General features: G+C 45.7%; 1 pseudogene; it reads right to left on the bottom strand.

Moving 5' to 3' along the window:
* Positions 1-5,955: 5,955 nt before the first annotated feature.
* On the bottom strand, positions 5,956-16,388 carry LOC147441040 (uncharacterized; annotated as a pseudogene).
* Positions 16,389-22,154: the final 5,766 nt, after the last annotated feature.

The following is a 22,154-nucleotide window of genomic DNA, read 5'->3' on the forward strand; positions in this document are numbered from 1 at the left end:
GCGTTTCACATGGTTGACTTTTGAGGCCCTTTTATGGTTAGCAGGCACCTGCTCAAGATTTGTCTCATCACTCAGTCATATCAAGCATTTATCTTTCAAGCCACCGGTTTTTTTGACTTGCAAACAAAGCTGGAAGGCTATCTAGGTGTTCCAAAGTGACCTGGCTCTAAATGTAAGCAAAATGACATGGAGGTAGTCCTGCAATGGAGGCACATGCATGGACACATACCTACTATAAGAGACCGAGTCATCATTTCTAGGGGGAGGCAAAGGGCCCACAGTAGGTATGCAACACCAAGGACGATCCAAATGAGCAAAGGATTGCTAACTCCAAGACCAAGGCCAATACCTTCGATTGGCAATGATCATCCTCCAATGCAATCACATCAGTGTTCTGGAAAAATTATTTTTCAGACATACAAAATTTCTTTCCTTTAATTTTGCAAGAGAAAATTTAGAAAATTAGGTTTATTTTGCAGGTTTTTACACTATTTTTCTCTATTTTGGGACGATTTTTCCTTTTCCTCTTGCCCTCAACCAACATTTTTGAAATTGAAAACGGCATGGTATTAAGTTGAGACACATCTTTCCCAAACAATCAATCGAAGACCCGCCTTGCACGATCGTTGTAGTGAGAACTGTAGAAGCAGGAAATGCCACCTGTTTCCTTGCAGAACCTCCTTTTTCCTTGCCTACGTAAGGAGTTTGAGATGTAAAAATTTGGGATAGCTAAAAATCTTGGATGGTCACGTTAGAGCTCTCAACATTGTAGCATCCGTTGACAGGCCGAAAAAAGACGAAGAAAGTGTGGAGACGGATGTGGGACTCTCTCTCTCTCTCTCTTGGTGTGGAGGGCCGTAGCTAGGCAAAAATGGAGCTTATCGGGATGAGGCGGACATGCAGCGGTAGAGGAGTAGGTGGCTTAGCAAGCACTTGTGGCAAGTGGGACATGTATTGGATCTAGAGTCTTGACGTCCTGGCCAACAAAGGATTGAGGTTGTATAAGGGTGTGGGGCTCGTAGCATATCAACTATGTTTGTAGCTAGGGGTGTTGATAGAGGAGACTTCATGAGACCTCTTGCGGCAGCATTTGAGAAGTTGTACATGAAGTAAGTAGTGGATTGTGTTCATGATCGAGTTTAGGTGGCGGTGGTGGTGGGGGGGGAGGGGGAGGGGGCACAATTCTCTCTCAAGTGCCAAGGCCAATCAATGGCACTCTCTCTCTCTCTCTCTCTCTCTTTCGAACAGAAATAGACACACTCCTTAGTAGAAATGGATGGGATTGGCTCTCTCTCTCTCTCTCTCTCTCTCTCTCTCTCTCTCTCTCTCTCTCTCTATCATGCTACACTGCCTATGAAACTCGATCTCCTCTCTCTCTCTCAGACCTGCAATGTGCCGCATCTCTCTCTCTCTCTCTCTCTCTCTCTCTCTCTCTCTCTCTCTCTCACACACACACACACACACACACACACACACACCACGCACGCACGCACACACACACATGCACGCACGCACGAGGCGGACCAACTTATCGACATATGGCACATCTCGTTGCTCGTTATTTTTTCAAGCTTCGAAGTAGAGCCACCCTTTACAAAAACAAAAGTAATCACTCTTCAAAATTGAAGGCTAGAGTGAAATTCCATGGCCCGCTAAAGAGTTTAAATAATATAAATATATATATAGTACTAAGTATTGTAACCTTTAGACAAAACTAAGTCTTTTCATTTTTTACCATCATAGTACTTGCTACTTACCTTCACTTTTATATATATCAAACCAAATGAAGTAAGTGGTGGGTTGTGTTCATGATCGAGTTTAGGCGGCGGCGGTGATGGTGGGGGGGGGGGGGGGGGAGGGATTCTCTATCAAGTGCCAATGCCAATCAATGGCATTCTCTCTCTCTCTCTTTGGGTTGTGTTCATGATCGAGTTTAGGCGGCGATGATGGTGGGGGGGGGGGGGGGGGGTGGAGGGGGCACAATTCTCTGTCAAGTGCCAAGGCCAATCAATGGCTCTCTCTCTCTCTCTCTCTCTCTCTCTCTCTCTCTCTCTCTCTCTTTCAAATAGAAATAGACACACTCCTTCAAATAGAAATAGACACACTCCTCAACGGGAATGAATGGGATTGGCTCTTCTCTCTCTCTCTCTCTCTCTCTCACACACACACACACACACACACACACAACACACACACACACACACACACACACACACACACACACACACAGAGCTGCAGCAAATAACAATGACATCTCTCTCTCTCTCTCTCTCTCTCTCTCTCTCTCTCTCTCTCTCTCTCTCAGACCTGCGACACACACGATGATGGTGCCATAGAAATGAAACCCGATCTCTCTCTCTCTCTCTCTCTCTCTCAGACCTACGATGTGCCGCATCTCTCTCTCTCTCTCTCTCACACACACACACACACACACACACACACACACACACACACACACACACACATACACACACACACGCGTACGCATGTACAAGGCAAATCAACTTATCCACGCGTGACACATCTCGTTGCTCGTGATTTTTCCATGCTTCAAAGTAGAGCTACCTTTTACAAAAACAAAAGTAATCACTCTTCAAAATTGAAGACTAGAGTGAAATTCCATGGCGTGCTAAAGAGTTTAAATAATATAAATATATATATATTACTAAGAATTGTGATTTTTTGACAAAACCAGAAGTCAAAACTAAGTCTTTTCAATTTTTTACCATCACAGGACTTGCTACTTACCCTTCACTTTTATATTTCAAACCAAATGACTTCTCACTTACTTTTCACTTTTACATTTCAAACCAAATGTTTCTTGAAATGAAGGAGAGAGTGACACATGGATGCCCTTTCCTTCCTTGAAAATTTTAAGCTCAATTATATATAGTATAGATAGGTATTAAGGCCTTTGGCAGGGCAATTATAGTTACTCCCATGCCACTTAAGTGTTCTCTCCATTCAAAGAAATTTGATTATTATGTGGCCAAGACTTTGGGGGGAGTCATTTAATGTGGAATATTCCTTTGAGGTTGAAAGGGAGAAGGGAATGTTTTGGCATGTGGGGAGATTAGCCATTACGAATGGTTGCTTTTAAGATTTAAGATTGGCTTCCCTCCTAGGAAACAAGTGGAAAGCAATCAAAGATCACGACAAATTGTTGGCTCCATAATGGGCAAAACTTAAGCTAGGCAGTAACACTAGCGAGCTGGTACACAAATGTACCAAATCCTCTGAGGCAATAGAATTAGGAGAGTCAACTAGATACTTTCGAAACTCCATAACCCATCGGTCCCTCTGGCTGTCCAAAGTGGGATGTGAAGGTCTTAACCCGTTTTGGAGAGAAGTGTTTGGAAAAGTCAATAACAAGGGTCTCACCCACCTAACTAGTCACGAGACAATAGGTGTTGAAAAGAAAATAGAGCAAGTGAACTCCCAGTTCAATGTCAACAGTAATGGATGAGTGCTGATATGCAGAACCGTTGAGGGGCTCAGCCTTGTGCTTTCACCAATTTCTAAGGCTAAATTTGATTGGAAAGCTTGGCATTGGCCTAGGAATATAACCTTCACCAAACCGCAAACTAAGAAAATATATTGCAAGCTTATGCGGAAATCAAACGGTTCTCCTCACTCAATAAACAATGGCAGAAAAATCGGCCTAGCTCTAGATGGCAATGAAAGCAAGCAACACTAGTGGCCCCCAACTATGAAGATCTTCCTATGGAAGATTTTATGGGGGGCCGGACTAATGGGAAATAAGATATTCATCAAAGGGATTGGTCTCAATAGATGCATAGGATGTAATGTAGCGAGTGAGGACACCCTCAACTTATTTCAACATTGTCCATCTACGACGCACCTAACGGGAAGTATGCAATTGGATTCAAAAGATGTTGGGGTAAAGGCACTGCGCCTTTGCCCGGGGCGAGTTAGGTCTTTGAGCGAGCTTAGGAGCGAGCTTTTTTTTTTTTTTTTTGTCGCCCTCCTTAGCTCTACTTCCTCCTCCTTCCTCCTCTTGCCACCCATGTGCCTCCTCCCCTCCACTTGCTTCTCCTCCTCAGCCTCCTCCTACAACATCCTCCCTCCCCTCCACCTTCTTCCTCCATCACCTCCTTTAGCCGCCATCCTCTTCCTCCTTACTCATCCATCTCTTCTACCTCATTCCTCTCTCTCTCTCTCTCTCTCTCTCTCTCTCTCTCTCTCACCCTAAATCGCCCCCTCTCTCTCTCTCTCTCTCTCTCCTCTCTCTCTCTCTCTCTCCTCTACCTCATCTCTCTCTCTCTCTCTCTCTCTCTCTCTCTCTCTCACCTTAAACCGGACCCCCCTCTCTCTCTCTCTTTCTCTCTCTCTCGCTCCTCTACCTCATCTCTCTCTCTCTCTCTCTCTCTCTCTCTACCTCATTCCTCCCCCCCCCTTCTATCTCTCTCTCTCTCTCTCTCTCTCCCCCCCCCCCCCCCCCCCCCCCCCCCTCTCTCTCTCTCTCTCTCTCTCCTCAGACCTTCACTCTTATCCTTTTTCACACTATTCCGCATACCGCCCGCCACATTGTAAAATGTTTTTTAATGTAATTGAACCAAAAAGAAAACAATTACTCTGACTTGGGTGCATGTTCACGCTAGCACATGCTAAAATCATTTAGGCTACAATATTCGCTCTCTCTCTCTCTCTCTCTCTCTCTCTCTCTCTCTCTCTCTCTCCCCCCCCCCCTCCTCAGACCTTCACTCTTCTCCTTTTTCACACTATTCCGCATACCACCCCCACATTGCAAAATGTTTTTTATATAATTGAACCAAAAAGAAAATAATTACTTTGACTTGGGTGCATGTTCATGCAATCGCATGGTAAAATCATGTAGGCTACATTATTCGCTCTCTCTCTCTCTCTCTCTCTCTCTCTCTCTCTCTCTCCCCCCCCCCCCTCCTCAGACCTTCACTCTTCTCCTTTTTCACACTATTCCGCATACCGCCCCCCACATTGCAAAATGTTTTTTAATGTAATTGAACCAAAAAGAGAACAATTACTCTGACATGGGTGCATGTTCACGCTAGCGCATGCTAAAATCATTTAGGCTACAATATTCGCTCTCTCTCTCTCTCTCTCTCTCTCTCTCTCTCTCTCTCTCTCTCCTCCTCAGCAGACCTTCACTCTTCTCCTTTTTCACACTATTCCGCATACCGCCCCCCACATTGCAAAATGTTTTTTATCTGATTGAACCACAAAAAAAAACTTTGACTTGGGTGCATGTTCACGCTATCGCATGCTAAAATCATTTAGGCTACATTATTCGCACTCTTTCTCTCTCTCTCTCTCTCTCTCTCTCTCTCTTTGCTCCTCCTCAGACCATCTCTCTTCTCTTTTTCCACACTATTCCCCACATTGCAATATGTTATTCTAACCCTTATACCCCTCTCTCTCTCTCTCTCTCTCTCTCTCTCTCTCTCAATCTCTTCATATGCTACTACCCTCTCTATTCTCCTCTACCCCACCAATCCCGACCCCTCCCCCCACATTGCCATGTGCTTTTTAATGCAATTTACCAAAAAAGAAAACAATTACTCTGACCTGGGTGCATGTTCACGCTATCGCATGCTACAATCATTTAGGCTACAATATTTGCATTCTCTCTCTCTCTCTCTATCTCTCTCTCTCTCTCTCTCTCTCTCTCTTCTGTACATATCTAAAACCAAATAGATTAAAACAAAGATAGAGAGTGGATAGTAGTAAGCGACCCAAATAATTGTATTTATTTGATGACGTTAACAGCTAATCAATGCTGTGTCCATAATTATCTTGGTCCCTCATCACATGTACATATCTAAATTCAACTAGATTAAAACAAAGACAAAAAGAGGAGACTAAAAAATGACCCAAATACTTTTATTTATTTTATGACGTTCAGTTACAATATAGCAGCTAAACATTGCTGTGTACACAATGTTCTTGGTTCTCTCATCACATTTTAGGATGTGCCATGATCGCATCTCCTCCACGACCAAATGTCGCCTCCATTGTGTGCTCAACTTCCCCACTATGCGCTGCAGAAACTACAATCAAATTTTGGTTAGGGACAATGCTCTTAGAAAAAACTACATTGATACTAAAAGTTAACTAAGAAGCCGTAGAAGAAAATATTTGAAACCAATCACCTATTAAATGAATCCTATGACACACATTGCGTACCCTGTTTGAAAGGTGTGTTCTTGATATAATCCGTTGCTAACCCAGGATATGCATGAAGACCTTCTAGATATGGGAGTAAATTCATGAGGAGCACATTGTCGTTGCTCGCTCCATCGTAACTCCTTACTGTGACAAGCGTATGTGGTGGGTTTTCAATTGCCTTCTCAGGATTGTCATCTACTAGAATGGTGTTCAGAGGGTCCTTGATGTATGAGGCTACCAATTCAGATCTAAAGTTCTTCACAAACACCAAATTGAATTTTGGATGCTTGCCTTTGCAATGCCTCTCTTCGCAATGTCCTTGATGCAGACAAAACTTGAAAAATGTCTCACCATACCCAGCCTCTTTGTATTTACCCTCAATAAAATTGATAATGGGGGTCAGATTTTGCTCTTGCATGGAGCTCCAAATCCCTACATCGAATAGCTCAAACACCACTCTCAACAATCGCAATATCCCTGGTCACAATGACACACCCATTCGCCCTACATTTAGAATATTTGCAGCGTGGGAAGGAGCACTTTCCCACCGCCACCGTTTCAATAGGACACCGTTAACATCGAACACTATGAGTTTCCTTTTCGCATGGCAAGAAGGAAGTGTGCCTGTGCCTTCACGACGATCAATTACCAAATGGATCTTACTTAGCATCATATTAGGAGGGATACATAATTTAGTCTTTCACACTAATCGAGGAAGAAAGACACTTACCATTACATAGATTTTTCAATTCTTCCATTGACTCTTGTCAATCTAGCAACAATACATGTCGACCCATTCGCAGCCCCGGACGTGCCAGAAGACCGCAACCAGCATACATTTGTAATACTACATTACCCTCCTCTGTATAGAAAGAGAGTAGCTTCTCGTGTAAAGTTGGACTTCTCTCCATGCCCCCTGAAGAGATATCATCATTCTAAATGTATTTCTGGAAATTTAGATAAGCAAATACAATGGAGGTGAACTTTTTGAAAACTCATGGCATACCTCGCCAAGGACAGCCATCCGTTTTGAGTTGCCAATGACTGGCGTTGTAGTAATCAAAGATAACGTCCGAATCAGGCTTTCGATTCAATCTGCAGGCACCAATTTTGCAGAATACAATGATTTCCAAGCACCGCATCTGTGGGACTTAAGACTCATAATGAGGACACAATCTATCACACACTAATTTTCCAAAGCAAGCAAGTAGTTTTACCTACCGTAACACGACCATGGAGGTTGAATGGAGTAGCACACAGGATGATATTTGTATGGTCAAGATAGTACCCATTTCGATTTGCTAGGCTTGATAATACCCATGCATGTTCTCGACGACATATCAACACTAGATTTCCCTTCTCATCAAGATACTCTCTGGAAATACCAAAAACCTTTTGGATTTGATTGATTTCGAAATGGTTCCATTTGGGGATATTGGGTGATGTTATCCCGACGACTCTTGTGTTGGATGGTAGATGACAAAATATTGCATCGCAACCTACATTTTTTGTCCCGCCTCGCACCCGAAAGCTTCGCCTAGCTACTATAGCAATTTTTGTGAGTAAGGCACCTACATCTCCCTTGCCCGTCTCGTCAGTTGCTCCCATAGGATCAATAGCTAAAATCGCAGAATCTGATTTTAAAGAAATGAATATCCAGTTAGTACGGTGAGACAATAATACCAGGAATACCTCAGGTTGTTAGCATACCAGAGCTATGTGCCATTGAATTCTGCGCTTCATCGTGAGGTGGAGTGTTGCATTGCACCATGACATCTAGATATAACAAGCAGGTAAGTGACTGTATTTTAAATACTTAAAGATATCTTCTCTTTGTTGCTACACACTTGCTCACCTCCAACAAGAAGAGCAGGCTCCCCGCGGTGACCAGTCTCTGCTACAGTAGACAATCCTGATGAAACTTCGGTTATTGTGACGTTCGCATCATCTGCATCCACCCACTACAATAAATACATTGCTTACTGCACAACACATACCACAATCAATCATTCCATACTTATGAGGTAGACCGATAATTGTTGCCATTTCATTAGAGCGTATGGCATCCTGCAATCCTTCACTTTCAGTGGTCGCCTGGCGGTGTAAATGAGCAAGCTCTATATTAATTCCAATCGCTGTGCACTGTCGTTGTGCCTGCTCATGTGCCTCGTCATGCGAAGGAAGAACATGAGTCTCTGAAATGGAATGAGATGCTGGTGGAGCTTGTTCAGGCTCTAGGAAATGACTATGAGCTTGGCTTTTTAGGCTTCTCGGTGTTAATAGGTTCTCTCCCATTGATTGTGTGTCTCTCTCTTGACGTGCTTTCGGACTTGATGTACCTACCTTGTTTAGAGGCATTGGAGTATCTCTGTCCATTACTTGACCTTTACCCTTCTTCGCGCTGTTCCCCTGTCGAGAGCATATAAATTACACGAGTACTATTAGTTCAACCTTTCCATTTAAGCAACAACAAGGGTGTGCGAAAACTTGCCTGGGTAGTTTGTGGGGCTCTTGTAGGTTTAGCAGTTGGAGAAGGCGGCACATCACTTTCGTCTTCATCATCCTCAAACTCCGAAGGACATTCACCGTCACTGCACCTTGGTTCACGATCCTCCTCCACCTCTTCTTCATTATCTGTCCCCTTAGTCACAACATCTTTTCCTTTTAAGGAACGTAGGTTCTTACCCTGGAAAAATTAATTTCACGTGTTGCAGTTAAATCCTCACATGACTTGAAAATAGTTTAACTATGGTTTTGTATGCTTTTATCTCTTCTTGCTGTCTTTTAACTCTACCGGTCTCTGCCTCCTTACACTGCTCCCGCTCGTTGGGGGGAAATGTGTCCTTCGCAAAGTCAATGAAAAGAGGACACTCAACATAAACATTTTTGGGCCACAATGTTGCACGTTGTTCTTCCGTATACATGCATGGGATGTGCTTCACATTGAGCCACTCTTTTGTAACTGGAACTTTATCTATCCAATCCATGATCCGCACCCATCTGGTATATGTTTGCCAAAATATACTTTTTGTCATCCACTCAAATTTTTTAAGATTTGGAAATCAAGTAGGACAAGATTACATACCTGTAAAATGCTCGTTTGGTGGCCATGTTAGTACCCTCCTTCTGTTTCTGCTTATTAGATTTGAGTCCACCTTTCAATCTCTCGCACTCCACTTCATACAATGTGCCACTGTAACTCGATTGCCACTCCCTTATAGTTGTCACTAGGGTGTCGTTTTCAGGGAGGCGGCACGATTTCTTCAGCAACGCATACTGTCTCGTAGCCTTGTTCACAAGTCGATTCCACCATGTCTCTCGACGTAACCAAGTGCAAAATACGGAGTGGTCATCTACATTATTACACAACTACGTTATTGTTTACTATACTCTTTTTATTTGAAACATTTATCAAAAAATGACCTTACTTAGCACTGATTTTAGGCTTGGATATAATGTGGTTGGATCATCGCTAACCAAGGCCCTTAGCACATTGCTACGATGATCGACTGGTAGATCGGCGCATGCAAGACTGTATATTTGATCATCTGTCAACCACTTTGGTCTCCTACTCCAATCTATGTCCATAAGCAATCTAGAAACAAATGTTAAAATTTTTCAAGCAGCACGTGAATGTAAACTTAACTCCATTTGAAAGAAACCCCTATTAATATTACCTCCACCACTCCTCTCCTAAGTTAGGATCCGCAATTGCGGATGCCCGTTGCGTATTTTTTCGGGCTTTCTTGTCAGCCATGTAGAATGCGTTACGGTAATGGGTAGTGAACTCCTCCGTTGAGAGCTCATTTCACTTATTACTCACAGATTGTAAAGCCTTTGTATACTTTGCCCGAATCGTGACATTAGTTCATTCTTTGTTTGATCCACTACATTGTCACGGTGAGAATAATGTAAAGGACAATGAAACTTACCGGATATAGAAGTTGGGATAGCACGATAAGAGGGACCTTGTACCAGCGTCTTCGCAATCCCCCACTCTTATTCATTTCAGCATCTAATTCTCGTTGCAACCATCCTGGAACATCTTCCTCCAAACCCTTAAGCAATGTATCCATGTTGGATGTGCCCATTGATCTTACCATACATAGCATATCTATGAAGGAAGTTTTTATGTAGACTTTGTCATTAATGCTGTGGCAACAAAACTTACACCATTAAAAGACTAGGAAGAGATAACCATGCTATAGCTAAGCTTATCAAATTGACTAGGAAGCAATACTCATGCTATGGCTAAGCTTATTGATTCGACAAGGATGCGTTAATTATGTTATAGATAATCTTACCGATTCAAGCGTGCCACCACAATGAGAACTTCTCCCTTGTTCTCTTTAGTGACCTTAACCATGCAAGCTTCCACACAGCAATGGTACTTAGGCTTCTCTTTGTGAATTGCAGAGCAAAATTACCTTGCATAGTTTCACAAAATTCATCTCATCTTGATATTGAGTCAGAAACAGAAGTGTATAAAGCAATCTACCTGTATCAATTTGTGCATTCCATGCCCGAAGACAGTGATTCCCATCCCATGTGTACAACATTTTTCCTTTCACATCCCCCCACCCGGATTTATGCAATTGTTTCTCAAATTCCTCATTAAGTTGCATCCAGTTTTTTTTTTTTTGAGAAAAAGATCCTTCTATTAGTTAATGAAAACTGCCCATAGGGCTACATCCACCTCTGCAAGAGAGGGCTACAACAAGCATGGTGGGGAGACTCTGCCAATGAAAAAACAGCATATGTACAATGGGGCTAAATCAAGAGATGGGAGGAGGGAAAAGCCACACAGGTGGACAGGAGTGCCATATGAGCACCCCCTGGACCATGGAGTAGAACGGCCCAGGGCGCCAGAGTCGAAGGAAAGCCTCGCGGCGCTCCCGCATGCGGTCGGAGCTGCCCTGTAGTCCCTCAAGCTGTCCTCTGAGAGTATGGATCAGCTCTAGCCAAAAGTCACGAACAGTCTCTGCTGGTGGTACAAGGCGAGCCTCAAAGATGCGGAAACAACGGGCCCGCCAGATGAACCAGAGAGCTAGGCCGCTGATGAGCTCCCAACACTCCGCTCTCTCACTGCTCCACTCCTGTGGAGTAAGGTCTGTAGCAGGCTGGAGTGTAGGTCGACCCCCCTGTATCACTATCATCCTGCTGGTGGAAGATAGCTCAAACTGAAGTGCCGGGCCCGTGAGGGTGGACCAAGCCGCTGCCCCCCAAGTGTACTGTCGAGCCGTGGAGAGGGCAGGCATCAGCCGAAGATCTTACGTAGAATGTACTGAAAGGCACTACAAAGATCTGGGCCAAGCAGGTCCTAGTACTCCAAGAAGAAGCTGGGAGTCAGCCCATCCTCACCTGGACAGCTACCACGAGGGAGGGCCCTAAGAGCCGTGTGCATCTCCTCAAGCTGAAGAGGTAACTCAAGCCTCTGCCGCATCTCCTTAGTCACAAGACAGGGCATCTGTGCCCAAACTTGCTCCCTGCATGCATCCTGTCTCTCTGACTCGGGCTCAGCCGACAGTAGCTCACGGTAAAAGTCAGTAGCGACTGCACGCATATCCTCAGGCTCACAAACAACTGACCCATCGGGTCTCCTCAACTGATTGACCTTGGCATGCGAGTGCCGAGGTCCCACTATCTCAAAAAAACCACCTGTCACCTTGTCACCCACCTGAGTCCACTGAGATGCCTGTCGATGAAAGGCAAACTCATGGCGCCTCTCCTCTGTGCAAGCAAGCTCCTGTCGAGCCTACTGTAACTGCTCCTCCAACCATGGACTGTCTGGATGCTGCTCCTGCATCCTCTGTAGTGAAGCAATGCCTCGTCTGAGACGCTGCTCCTCCTCTCTCGCTACAGCCCGTCGAGCCAGAGACTCCTGGAGAAAGAAGTGGCTGAGCTGAGCTAGGCCTGAGGCCACTCTGCCTGCAGGTGGAGCCTGGCTGTCCATGCCCTCTGTCCATAGAGTCTTGACCCTCTCTCTGAGTGCTGAGTCCAACAAGACCCGCTCTGGGATGCGAAGCATCGTGCTCCCACTCCTCTGCCTATCTGCCACTGCTACAATCACTGGTGCATGGTCCGAGAAGGATGTCCCTGCCAGGATGCCCACTGATCCCCCCAAGTCACTGAAGTGGTCACTAGTGTAGAAGCGATCTATGCGCGATAGATTCACTCCTCCCACTCTGCGGTCCGATCTAGAGAAGGCAAGACTCTCTGGAGGCCTCACAAAGCCAGAATGCTGCCATGTATCCGAGACCCTCAGCGTCATACAAAACCTCTCCCAAGCTGCTAACTCGACTCCATGCACAGTAGCATGGCTGCCTCCGATCCTGTCAGAAGGGTCCTCCAACATGTTGAAGTCCCCTCCTACACACCACTGGTCAACCTGTGGCAAAGACTCAACAATCTGTGACCAAAACTCTGCACGAGCACTCGCCACATTGGGCGCATAGATGTTCAGGAAACCCACAAGGCTACCCTGAACCTGCATAGTAATCCACTGAGCCGTGCCTGGTACTATAATCCCTCTGCCCACAATGGCCTGCTGTAGTGAGTCCGCAATAGTCATACATACCCCACCCTGGATGCCTCCAGGTCCAAAAGCAGCTGACCAAAAGGTATCATAGCGTCCACGCAAAATCTGACCACATCGCCGAATGCGGCTCTCAGACAAATGGTGCTCCTGAAGCATAAGGAGATCAATCTCTCCTCCCACAAGGCAACGCTGAAGCTCCTGACGCAATCGGCCCCGCTATCGCTGAAACTGGGGCCCACCTAGTCTCTGCACGTTCCACGAGACAATCCTCATGGGGAGCGAGAGAGAACAGATGCTACCGCAGCAACAAGACGAGCTATCTTCGAAGCAGGCTTGGATGGGGAGTAATCCGCATCCGAGCGTCCTCTAGATAGGCGAGACTGTAGTGAGTGCCTGGTCCAAGCCCAAGCAGAGCGAGCCGTGCGTAAAGCAACCTCCTCTGTCTAGGATTCCTCATGAATGAATACATAGCAAGGCAAACACTGCGTATCAGCAAAAAAGTACACCACAACGTGTCTACATCCTGCTGTGTCTGGGGGTGTCACCGCAAACTTGGCCAGTGGCCACAACGTCTGCAGCAAATCTGTAACGCCAAGTTCTCCCATGTGGTGAGAGAACTCGAGAACCTGTGTATGCAACCATCCCACCATTGAGTCGAGGGACCACTCTGTCTCAGTCCTGCCACAGAGGGGGAAGGAGAAACCAACTGCTGAGTCCAAGGCCTCTGTCCCCCTAGCGGCGAGGAACAAAGCGTGGACTCTGAAGCAGGCTGCCTCGTGGTCTGCTGCGGAGTTGCCAAGAAAACGAGTAAACCCGTAATCGAAGAAATCCCAGCGGCGTCGGAGGTCAATGCTCGTCAAACCACGCGGGATAGCTGCAAGAGAAGATTTCTGAATCTGCAGAGGGGGCCGCATGAAGGGCTGACCCTCTCTCGCTAGGCGACTCGTGGAAAAGGCGCTGCCAAGAGATCTCCTAGCCGCCGGCGAGGGTCTAGTCTCCTGAGCGGACTGAGGTACTGAAGCAGGAGGAGGGGGAGAAGGGGCTGGGGGGGGGGCGGGGGAGAGGAGAAGCGGGGTGGGGCGGCAGAGACATGGGGGGGGCGAGGTGGGGGGTGAGCGGTAGAAGAGGGCGGGGGAGGGCATGAGGAGGAGGAGGGGAGATCGGAAGGCGGAGCGGCTGGCGAGGGTGAAGCGGAGGTGGAGGCTGGCGAAGGAGGCTCCTCCTGCTCAAGAGGCCCAAAGCGGTTCCCCGTGGGAACCCACTGCTGCTGAGTAGGCACCTGGGGGCCACTCTGAGTGCCAGGCTGTCGCTGTGGCCCCTGGCGTCGACGGCCACAGGCCTGCTGCCACCCCTCCTCCGCTGGAGCCCCAGGCTCAGAGGGTGGCGCTGAATCTGTGCTCTGTGTCGCTGGTTGTGGCTGCGGCCCAGCCTTGGCAGGTTGGGGCTGAGGCTGGGGTGCGGGTCGTGGTCTCCTCCGTGGACAGGCCTTCGCTAGGTGGCCCATCTGTCTGCAAATGAAGCACTGGTTCGGGAGACCCGAGAACTCCACACTCTGTCGAAACCAACCCCCACTCACCCGAGGCAGAAGGATGACCTTCGGGAGCGTGTGGGTATCTCTGACCAAAACTCGAACTGAAGGGATGCCAGCTGCCTTGGCAGCTACTGATGCTGCCGTACGAGGTGTCTCCAGGACTGTCCCGATGGCGGAGCCAATCCTGGAGAGAAGTGGAAGGTACTCCCTCCGTAAACCCGGAAAGTAGACTGAGATGGGGATGTCAGCCTCCTCTACTAGCACATCCGAAGTCGGGTCAAAACCATGAGTCCACTGGCCATCCGAGCATCACGCGCCCACTGTCGAAAGTGGGTGCGTGATGCTCGAATGGCCAGTGGACTCATAGCAATGACCTTGGAGGCCATCTCGGAAGTCTCGAACTCAATCTGGTAGTACCCCCGTTCGAGAATCTGGACATCCAAGATCTTGCCCACCTCTGCGAGAAGGCGGGCCTGGAGAAGGTCTCGCAGCTCTCCTCTGCTAGGTCGAGTGCCGAGAACCTTGCAGATGACCGAAGTCGCCTACAAGCGCTCTACCTCTGCGGCAAGGCTCGCTTGCTCTGTCGGCGAAAGAGCAAGTCGAATGGTGGGCTCAGCGGGGTCGGGCGAGGGGGCTTCAGGCGAGTCCCTCTGTGGCGAAGCTGGAGCCTCCATCTGTGTCTACTGCTGTGGTGTAAGAAGAGGACGACGGGAGGATGCTGCAGAAGGGCGCGCAAACACTGCTCCAAGGAGTTGGAACAGATGCCGAGAGTGCTGAAACTGCAAGGAGCAACCGAGGCGGGGGGGGAGCCCAAACTGATGGGTGAACGGGCCGAGACGGGGGGGGGGGGGGGGGGGGGGGGGGGGGATAAAGCGGGTTTGGGCTAAGGGATGAGGGCGTGAGGCGGCAGCATGGGATGAGGCTGAGGGCGGGTGGCGGCACCAGGGGGCTGAGGGCGGGCAGAAGTTGCATCCAGATTGGATCCCAGGTTTTCTGAATAGCATGAATAACTTCTACTGAATCTAGATATGGAGTCCTTATTGAAAGCATGAACCTCGCACGATGTGGAACATATCCATTTCTAGGGAACTCCAAAGCTAGATTGTGCACACGATCTTGCACTGGCCGTATCGCTGGATGTGGTAACAAGTGGTACAATGGCACTGGTGGCAGTGGTACTTTGCGAGTATCCTGTATAACCGTACTTGAATATCTTTTGATCTTGTAGTTTGAAATAGGAAATGTTAGAGGAGCATACCATTTTAGAAATTACCAACCTGAAGGTGGTGGAAAGTGTCGTCGAGAAAATCCCATTTCAGTGTGGATTTCTCTGTAATAGTAAAAAGACCGCGATCTTCATCCCCCGCATCCTCTCTTTCGTCATCTTCTTCACTTGAGTACTTCGCAATAGGGACCTTGTCCTTTGATGGCGCTAGTACCTCGGATTGTGTAGTGCCCTCTGCATTGGCTTTCACTGGCTTTTGCACTACTTTCGCTTTGGTGACTTCTTTCTTTGTGTTAGCACCTTCCTTTTTCAAAGGAATTCTACCCTTTTTCTTTGGGGGCTCCCAGCTAGGGTCCTCTTCTTTCTGTGCTCGTGTGACGCGCTTGCTTTCAACGACTTCACTTGCTTGATCTGAACTTCTTTTCTTGACACCTGTCGACTACTTGACCATAGGCAAATAATAATTATCTTAGGTTACTGGCAAACAACGATTAATTTCATGAGTAAATAGTGCAATAAACTCCAGTGGATTACCTCTGCAGCAAGAGTCTTTGGAGGAGGCTTTGAAACGCTTGGTTTGGGCATAGCACCCGATGCTATGCTAGTGACTCTTGGTGTGACAGGGACTAAACCTTTGCCTCCAGAGGATACAGTTCGCTATACTTTTGCCTGGACACAAAATGTTCGATGTTTCTTGCAAAAGAGAGCATGTAAGACTAAATAAAACTAAGAGGTCTCATTACCAATTCTCTTATCGGCCACGCCACAATTGTACCCACTGCTGCACCTAAGGTGCACACATCATCGTCAATGGGTGGAACATGTGGCAACATGAGACTGGGAGCTGATGCCGATTGGACAGCTACTGCCAACGTGCCTCTAGGCAACTCTCTTCCATGTAGCTTTTCGTGGGGTAGAGACTGTATCATAATTCCTTTCCCAACTTCCTTGCCCTTGCTTAAGAGCACCACGTGCTCATTCTTGCTAAAAGACAAATTTTTCGTAGCCATCTGTTTCATTTTTCACATAAGTTTCATTTCTCATTTTTCACAGATGAAATCCTTGCGGAGAGAGAGAGAGAGAGAGAGAGAGAGAGAGAGAGAGAGAGAGAGAGAGAGAGAGAGAGAGAGAGAGAGAGAGAGAGAGAGAGAGAGAGAGAGAGAGATCATGGAGAGCTACATTCTAAACATCAAATGTCATCAATGCACAAATGCTATGAGAATGGTAAGCTGTATATTAACTATACTAGATTGCATGTGAAGAGGCTTTCTAATCACTGAGCAAAAAAAATCGAGCGAAGGCACATTCCGAGCAAGTTCGAGGGTAAATTTGCACAAGAGCAACAATTGTGAAAGAAAATAATTATCCCAGTCATGTTATTTTTAATACCACAAATTCATGAACCGATGGATGGACACGAAGTTAGATTTCAGAATTATTCATAAAATTTATAAAATTGTATACTCGACACATAGCGCAATTCTAGGTAATCCTCTCCAAAATAGTCCACCAAAAATTTGGCATGTACATCTCCCAAAAAAGTCGACACATGAACTACATAACCTATGATGCTATTTGAGAACCTCCCAAAGCTTGGAACAACTCTACTTTTGTAAGTGCAGATTGATGCACAAACTCATGGGCAATGGAGTCCAAACCCAATATTCTAAAAAACACGAAGTAGATGTGCTTGCAAGGCACGTATGCAACACGCTTGCTATCACGTCTTTGAAAATCCTCACACGAGCACCGAGGGAAGTATACAAGTGTGACAGCATACGTAAGACCTTTCTCTACTGACCCAGTTGTACTAACATGAAACACATGTGATACATTGGGGACCACGATTACCTCCCTTACTAATTTGGCTGCCATTGTTCTTCCCTACGCAATCCTATCTTGAAAATATCTTGTAAGTTTTGATCTCCATCTAACAAGTTTTCCATCCCTATATTTTGGACGAAATGAACTCGGTGTGCTAACACATGTTCTAACATTGCGGCTGCACTCAGCATTTGCATGTGCTTCTTTAAGAACAAACCCATTGTTCAATAAAATTTCAACTTCAGATGGTTGCAGATTAGTGCCCTCTGCCACAATCCAAGTCCTAGGTGCAGGTCCTGGAGGACCAACAATTAGGTCATCCACATTCTAGGTATGAGTGTTACTACTGTTGCAAAACCATACAAACCCCTCGACAATGCCTCCCGAATTGGATCCTCTTGCAGGATATTTTTGCCTTCCCCAAAAGCTTGGTGCAGGAACTCCATGTTTCACTGAAGGTGCCATTTCATTAATAAACCTCCCACATATTGTACTATGATATGCAAGAACACCGAAGCATGTCATTTTTCTCCCAAGCTCAGTACACCTAATTGCCCACACAGTCCGAGACACTTTTTGCTCCAACCACATAAGGGGAGTTGTGGAATCCTGGTTCTGCCTACGTAGCCCATTCGCTGTTGTGACTGTCACATACTCAGGTCTGTGACTGTCATCTTCTAGTATTTCATCAGGGTCCTCCAATATTGGTCTAGATCTTCGAACACTCTTTTCCTCATCGAATCTCTGTTTGTCTCAGGACTTGGCATGCGCATCTCCTGCAAAGAAGAATGTGCTAGGTCTAGAAGCTTCTTACCTGACCCACCAGCAGCTTGCTGACTCATAAACCTTGTAGCCGAATCTGCCACCCTTGGTCCAGTGCATGTGTTAATCCCTTTAAGGTATGCATTGTACCTAACACTCTGCAACACAGCTAGAGCCATATCTGCACATGTTGGTTCATACAAACCAATACTAGACTTGTATCCAATAGCTGCATGCATGCTTGCATGTTTTGCCTCATCAAGATTGGTTCTTGGCACAAAAGCACCTGCTACATCTTGACAAACAAATCTATCTCCCCAGTGAGGGACTCTTACATCCCACCAAGACAACCATGTCTCTAATGATGGAATCTCTGACTCAATGGCATGCCCAGCCCGCCAAAATTGTCTAAGCTCCTCTTTACAAACATTTGCAGCATTCTATGTGGAGGCATGAATCCACTGTCGGCATTTAAGTTTGTGCTCTTCTTTGTAAGAGGGACGTATACACTTTGAAGTATGCCTAACCATACTTTGCTCCCAATGGAACACACATGATATTTCTTTTTCAGGAATTTTCTTATTTGCACCGCCAAAGTAAACAGTACGAACAACAATCCAATTTGCATTAGCTTCATCTGCCATGAAGCCTCTAAACTCTGGTTTCTCAAATCCCAGATCCATCACCACCTTGTTAAGCATTCTCCAAAACTCCATCTGTGCATGTTTATTTTCAACTGTAAATTCACATATTGCAAATGTTAAAAGTTCTCGAACATATGGATCATATACATGTGCTGACATAGTAGGCCATCCATCCACTCTATGCACATGGTCAAAGTGCACCCACATATCTTGCAAGTTACCTCCGGGACGCATACGATTCACCAAGTCCACCCCACTACCAGGACCCATTGTAGACATTTTGAAAACGTGAGGTTGTTGCTTGGCTTCTAACTGACTTGGAAATAGAACACTATGCAGGTATGGGTATCGGCTATTGCTCTTTAATTTCAATATGGACTCAAATCACATTGAAGTGATACCTTTGGCTTTTTTGGCTGTTTCCAAACTCTGTTGTACACGACGCTTATTAGAGAGTGGAGTCACAGTGTCAAGGAACCTAGCAAATTCATCTTCGGCTAAGGGAGTATTCTTAGAGGAACTTAGGACCATGAGACTATCCATTACAATTTCTTATGTTGTTACTCTCTCCAACTGTTTGGCTGTAGTCAAAGGATCTAAAGCCGCCCGTACAAGCAAAGCTCTGGAAATATCTTTGTTTGTAGCTCTACTTTTTCCCTCGGCCACTGGATGCTTGTGATAACCAAGATGAATTGCACATCTAGTCACAATTTCCTTTTCAATTGGGATGCAATAATAAATGACTATAGCACAAGTATTTACACATTCTGGCATCTGATGACAATGGACACACAGAAGCTTGCCAAATTCAGCTCCAATTAATTCCCGTTGAGGTGCTCGTGACAATCATCCCTTCCACTGACTCTCATTTGGAAGTTTTGTTCTCAATTGATAACTACAATCAAGATTAACACATCGCAAATGGCCACAACATCTACTAAAGCGCACAACACCTTTGAACAAATCACTACTGAATGTCACATATTCCACCCAGGAATGCCCATCAAACGTTGTTCCATACCGTTCATACTTGAGCTTTCACCTTGTGGTGGCAACTCAAAAGCAACATACCCATCATATTGACATGGGATCTACGACACTTGCATAACATTCTGAACTTGACTCAAGGCCACTAAAAGGTTTGTTTGTAATGGTAGGGTTCTAATTATGTCAATAACACTCGCACATGCACGCCCCAAGTCGATACTTTTCTCTTTGATAACTATAGGTGATTTTTTTGAACCAACAACATTAGGAAATAAATCAGCGGTGGCAAGAATCTTGTAGAACTGTGAAACTTTGTGGTCAAGGGTGTAAATTGGCTCACCAACATTGTTCTCTCCACGTTGAAGATGACCATTATCTCCAGACAATGTTAGGGGACACAGAGAAAAATGTCCATTTGGGATATCAAAATGTTGTTTTAGAGTGTCAACCTTGATCTCTTGAAACCGACTGTCAAACAAGCTTTTGACCTCGTTGGGGTCCGTAGATTGTAATGTGTCTGCTCATTGCTAACAGAAGATATGTCTTGTAAGATGCATGTGTAAAGTATGTCACGCTTCCCAATAGATAGAATATATGTAGATTAAAGTAAGAAAAATACTCGCCACTATAAAAGGTATTATTTCAAATAATTTATAATGTCATAAATATTACAGGCGGCGTTTGTTTCTGATATGAGCACAAAAAAATTCTTTAATGATAATCATCTTTGGTAATAGAGTCATTGTCAGTGTCTTCATGTCTCGACCAGGTCTAGAAAAAAACATAGGTCCTAACCAAATAAGGACACACTTGAAATTCCCCCTATTTTTTGTCAAAATTTGAAGCTTATGCCGGTAATTACACAAACCTGTGAGAATTTCACGGTTTTCTTCAAGGCAAGCTCAAAATTTAATTGGGATTGTAGGATTTCAACCGGTTAAAATACACTGGACCTCGGTTTTCTTTTTAACAAAACGGGTCTCGTGAATAGGTCTATATAAAATATTTTCCTTTGGCGCATGAAAATAAAGACAAAGTGATTATTGTCCTCGATAAAAACTTATCAATCTTACGCGATCGTTTTTCAATCGAGGCAAGCTCATCATTGTATTGTGTATGGTCAGGTGGACGGATTTTCCTATTGGACACACCTTGTGTTGTGTGAAACCTCCACAAAAATGTCTAAACCTAGCAAAGGCATACTTCCTTGCGGCGCATCTCGTGATGGCTACGCAGGGTTTATTGTGTGTGTGTGTGTGTGTGTGTGTGTGTGTGTGTGTGAGAGAGAGAGAGAGAGAGAGAGAGAGAGAGAGAGAGAGAGAGAGAGAGAGAGAGAGAGAGAGAGAGAGAGAGAGAGAGAGAGAGAGAGCCATTCTGTGACAGTATAGAGTTGGCAATACTCTTCAAGCTCTGAGAGAGAGAGAGAGAAGCTGAATGTCAATTCGAATATTTGAAGCCGTCCGCCGGTGGCCAAGGCAAGTATTCCTAGTCTCTGCAAAATTTAATTCCCTGATGCAAGCATTCCGGGCCGGCGCAGAAGGGTTCTAGCAATGATCTAGGCCTGGGGCACGCTGCGTAGCAGAGGCCGGAACGAATCTGCAGCTCTCAGCATTTCTTGCAGCAAACATTCCGCGCAAACATTTCTTGCAGCAAATGATTCCGCGCAGTTCTTTCTTGCTCTTTCTTGCAGCAAATGATTCCGTGCTGCAACCATTTTCAACCAGGCTGTTTCTTGCTGCAACCAGTCCGCGCCACCGCGGAATGGTTACAACAGGAAACCACAAGCCGGCTTGCGCACGCTTTTCAATTGTCAATTAAACTTCTGCACACGCTTTCTTGAAAATAATGGTATTACCTAAGTATTAAATCCTTGCTTAAGCTTGAATATTGAAATATTATATGGTAAGGGTTGCATTTGAGAGAGATTCATGCAGTTAGGGCCGCAGGTGAGAGAGAGAGTCATGCAGTTAAGGCCGAAGGTGAGAGATTCATGAAATTCTAATCTACTAAGCTATTGCCGACCGTGGCATGCCCAATACCACAAGCTTCATAACTGGTTCCCTACTGCAACCATTCCACGCCGGCACAGAATGGTTGCAGCAACGAACCGGTTAGTCTGATGCAAGCTGTAGAGCAGTAGCAGAAATGCTCTAGAAGGTTTTTTTCCATAAATTATTGATATATTGTTATGTGACACAATACTCTATGTAATGCAGAGTTCAAGCAGGACTCAGTCTTACCGCTTGCGTTCCCACTCCTGACCAAGGATTAGACCTCAGAATGCCACCACAACGCCGACCAACCAATTGCAGGTCGGTTTTTTTTCTAATTTTTCTTTTAAAAAATCGTGCAAAAAAAGGCCCCTCACTCGCCCTTGAAGCTGGATAGCTGTTGGAACTGTTCCGCGTCGGCGCGGAACAGTTCCTACAGCTATTTAGCTTCAAGGGCGAGTGAGGGGCCTTTTTTTGCATGATTTTT

Source organism: Adiantum capillus-veneris, chromosome 15 (genome assembly GCF_014529385.1).
Source record: "Adiantum capillus-veneris isolate H3 chromosome 15, ASM1452938v2, whole genome shotgun sequence".
Taxonomy (NCBI): Eukaryota; Viridiplantae; Streptophyta; class Polypodiopsida; order Polypodiales; family Pteridaceae; genus Adiantum; species Adiantum capillus-veneris.